We start from the raw sequence: 5,068 nt of genomic DNA on the forward strand, positions 1-5,068 counted from the left end.
GAATGGGCTTTATTTAGGGTGAGTCAGACTAATAGTCTAGCCACTAAAGATGACTGATGTTAAGGAGAATAACCTCTGACTTACTTTCGCCGAGAGTCACTCTTAAGCAGCTAAGTTTGGTACATATTTTGGGGAGACAACTTAAGAGAAATCCTTCTGTTCCCCACATTGAAGGGTAGGTGAACAGTGGGAACTCAATATCCATCTGATGAATATCTAGTCATATTAAACCTCTGGAAGATCCCCTTGAAAGCTTTACTTTCAGGCAGAGATGATTGTGAACTTGATCATGTTGGATCATGACCTACCTCTCGATCCAGCTTCAATTTCTTTAGGGTAAAATATTTCTCACTTGTGCCATGACTGAAATTTTTTTCCTGGACTTTAAATTTGAGGGTGGTCTTTTTTTTTCTTACTCTTTATTTTCACTTTCATCTTTATATTATTATTATTTTCTTTTTGATGTTTTATTTCTTTTTTATTGTTTATGTTGGGTTTCCAAGTTTGTAAATCACAGAAGCCGCGGATCCATAGAGACAATAACTGATGCAATGGTCTATGGGGCACTTGGGGAGTAGAGGAGTAGGAAGGGTGAAGAAATTTTGGGAGCAAACAATGAATTTGGATGGGGAGGGAACATAAGAATTCATTATGATATATATGTGTACTTTTACAACACTTAGAAAATAATTTAACTATGTAGGTGTGTGATATGTGAATATTATATACATAATCTTTTTTAAAAAACTACATAAAAAAAGGAAACAAATCTTGACCAATGGTTATCATGGGTGAAGGAGAAATTGTTGTTGCTTAGGGGAAACTCAGTTTATATTTATGGTGGTGGGATAATTTTGTAAAGGATATCAATAATGGTTGTAAAGCATGAAGAGTATAATCAAAGGCACTGAATTATACATGCAATAGTTGTTGACTAGGGGAATGTTTTGTTTTGTACAACTTGCCAAAAATAAAAATGTAATGATATGAAAAAAGAAGAAGACATTTTTTTGAATTGATTGTGATGATGATTATATGCCCCCCCTTTTAAAAAAGAAACGTCTTTATTAATACAGTATTTATTTGTCTTCCCTCTGTCAAAACCTGAGCCAATTACTTTCCCCAGACTTCCCGGGGAGGTGCAGGGAAAGGAATATATTGGGCAGACAGACGTGGGACAGAGAACTGTGGGGGGTGGTTACGGCTCCTTCATATGGCAAAGAGCATGAGGAAGGCAAACATCAGGCAGAAAAGCCCCATGGCTTTCAAGAGGGCAAAGCTCAGGATTATGTAGGAGAAGAGTTGCTGCTTCAGAGAAGGGTTCCTGGCATAACCAAGAAGGAGGCTTCCACATCCAATCCCAATGCTGGCTTCAGAGATCGCCACTCCAACTGTGGCAGCCCCGGCTCCAATGAAGTTGCTGGCTGTGTCAGTGTCCCTTGAGATGGTGCTGGTTTGGAAGCTTCGACTAGGAATCAGTGAGGTCAGGGAACATGGGACTGCTAAGCTCCTGAATCACTCATCTGTCAGTGTCTGGGCTGTTTCTCTGCCAACACAAACAATGGTCACCTCATCAGCTGCGAGGTGCTCCTGACGAGGGAAGGGATGGAGACGAACTTGGCACAGGCAAAAATTTTTAAGGGATGTGGTACAGTGGAAGGTGAGTTACTTCTATGGCAGGGAAGACAAAGGGGTGTATGTCTCTTCTTGATATGATTGAATTGTGGAATTGTATCATATGTGCATGAAATTCCAATAAAACTGTTTTTAGAAAAGAAACGGAAGGCCATCTGATACTTACACAGACCTTCAGTGTAGGTCTTGGTTAACAGGCTCATGGCCCAGTGCCTGTCTATGTGAATAAAATTCTATTAGCACACAGCTATGTCCTTCTCCACTGCCTGCTGTTGTTTTCGTACTCAATCAGTAGTGTGGAGTAATTGTCTCCAAGACTAGATGACCAATGGAATCATAAACTATGGTTTTCAGGCTTTTTCCAAAAATGAAATTTGCTGACCCCTGATCTAGGGGAAAGAGTCAGGAAGAAAAACAGCAATGCGTTATGAAGTGAATAATTCTAAACTATGATGATAGTTTGACAAAATGTAATGTTTAAAAAAGTAGTTCAGATAGATTAGAACTACCAACCCTCGTAGCACAGTGGTGACTTGCCCAGCTGTTTGTTAAATGAAAAGTCAAGTAATGTGTGGTAGAATAATCTCATAAGGAAGTGCAGGCTTGGAAACCTTATTGGAGCAGTTCTTTTCTGTCCTTTGGGATCATTATGAGTTGGGAACTGATTGACAATAGAATTTTGGTTTTGGTGAAAAACAACTTTTTTCAATAAGTTATACTGAATAAATGTCACCAAGTTTCAAACCACCAACTTTACAGCCATTAGTTGAGTCCTTAACAGTTAGCACTACCCAGACACTCCACTGAGTCTGCCTGAAAGATACTCCCTGACGTTCTCCAAACATATGCCGAAAACCCTGGAGAGTAATTTCCACTCCATAGGGAACAAGCTCATTTTGGTTGGTTGAATTTTTCCGTCTATGAAAATGTTTTCTCTTCTTACAACACAACTTTGAATTGGCAGATACAAAGAGTAGGCACTGAATCATAAAAAAATATAGATTTCTAGTGGGAAACTGTGAGATGAAGAACCCTGTATCACACTAGGAAACTAGAATTGAAACTCCCTCTCCAAATGATCCTGAGTCAAAAGCCTTCCTTCTTTTCAGGCCCTTACTGAGCCCTGCAACACAGCTCCCTCCCTGCATGGGAGATTTGTATTTGTACTCACACTGACTTCGCTCAGTGTTTCTTCTCCACTATAATACATGGGCATGTGATTAACCTTTAGACTGTACATTCACTGATACAGTGTATACCATTTCTCCAGATGGTACACCAGCCTTCACATAATCTGTTTAATATGTGATAGCAACAGTACTAATATAGAAGATCCACTGTAGCCTTGGAGCATGGCTGGTACTAAATTGACAAATGGCAGAACTAATAAAAGTGAATCTAGAGATTGCATAGTAGAATCTCAAAGACACCTTATGCTCCTTCAAGTCTCCTTCAGACTCAACCAGTTGCACATTACAGTTGATACTTGCAAAGACAGTATATGCTGTGCATGAAAAGCATTACACATATCCACTGTCTCCCACTCATACCCGCACACAGACACTTGGTCTCAATAAAATTACTTGTTAAAAGAGCTGCTTGAAAAACCCAGTCAGCACAGACTTCATGATGACTCTGTATTCATACAAATTGCTGAATAGGGACACATGTATATTATGGTACCGCGGATCTTCTCCAAGAGCTGTATGGTTGGGATTGGGGTGTGTGTTAGTCTGTGTAGGCTAGAGAAACATGTCCACAGAAACTCATATGTGTATAAGAAAAAGTTTTATATAAAGGATCATTGTACATTAAGAAAGCACCCCAACCCAGTCCAGTGCAAAACCCATAAGTCTGATACCAATCTATGAAGTCCTTTTCAGACTCATGAAACACGTGCAGTGATGCTGAAATCAGGACAGTCACAGGCATTTGGGTAAAAAGTCTCTAGATCCAGTGGCATTGTCAGTATCTCAGTGCTGGCAGGGGTCTCCATGTGGCTTCTCCAGTTCCCACAACACGGTGTCTATCAGCTTAGTGCCATGTGTCTTGTGAGTAGAGGGTTTCCACTGAAATGAGTAGTAAGAGAGAGGTGTCGCCCACCTCCAAGGAGGAAATACCAGGTTTTCTAGAATTCTCGGGAGAAGGCCATGCCCACACAGAGGCCTCATTGTCTTTATAATGATTGACAGGCTAGACTCTACTCCTTCACTCCCAATCCTCAAATTGACACCAGATTATGTAACTACCACAGGGTGTTTTTCATCAGCAGGAGGGGATATATTTGCATATCCCCCTAGTATACGGCGACAATTATGGCTGGATATTTTCAGAATGTTCACTGCCCCCCTATACACATAAAGGAATATACTAGAAGGATTCGATGGTAATAATATTTGGGAATGATTACTTGTTATGTGATGGTGATTCACAGAATACAGTCTTGTTCACATCATTTTATACACCATCAGTTATTTATATATAGATGATTTAAGACAATATGTACGCTCATTTGCTTAGCTTAATTTACTCAACTTATTTCATTTATGTGGCAATAGACCCAGAAGTTTATATCTAGCCAGCATGAATTTATTTTAATGCTCAACATCTTAGAGAATTAACACATGTATACCAAAATCTATGTATCTGTTTTTAGACATTCAGGTTGTTTCTAGTTTCTGGTTTTTATACTGAAAGCTACTATTTGGTTGAAACAAAAAAGAGGAGAAAAAAATCTTTCACTTTCTTATTATCAGAAATCACAGTAACAATTATTGTCATTCTGTAAACCTTTCTTCAACACAATTGTAAAATTAGTAATATTTAAAACAACAACAACAAATATCATATTTTTATTGAGAAAGTTCCCATTAGGATGGAAAAAGACCTAGGTCTTAACTTGGCTGGAGTAGATGTCTTGGGTAACATTTAAATTGCATAAAGGCTGGCCTAAAATATTTAATAAGTAGCTTAAAGTTTCTTGTGTTAAAGTGAATAGGCTGTGCTAGAACCACATACTTAGGAGAATACATTTTTTTATTATTGCAGAACATTCCCTTAAGCTGTAGATAGTAAACAAAAATCGATTCCCTTCTCATCCCTAGATAGTGGCTACGGTTGCAGAAGAGTAATCACTGCCAAAATGCAACCAAACTTACCTCTCCTGACCCGTAGCAGAATAAAATGACTGAAACGTATACATTCATAAAAGTTTATATCTAATTGCCACAAACCAGAAGAACCTTAAATTGTGTCCAGAACCAACACTTTTTGAATGTTTAGTTATGAATTCTTTGACATGAAGAGGAAGAACATGAAAATTTTGCAGCTGATGATCCTGGTGAAAAACTTTTGCAGCAACTTGGATGAACAACTTGGAAGAAAATGTACTCTGTCCCATGGGAAAGGGCAGGCATAGCTGCTAGACCAGTAG

This window comes from Echinops telfairi, unplaced genomic scaffold, assembly GCF_000313985.2.
Source record: "Echinops telfairi isolate 266 unplaced genomic scaffold, ASM31398v2 ScPeMD7_74;HRSCAF=306, whole genome shotgun sequence".
NCBI lineage: Eukaryota > Metazoa > Chordata > Mammalia > Afrosoricida > Tenrecidae > Echinops > Echinops telfairi.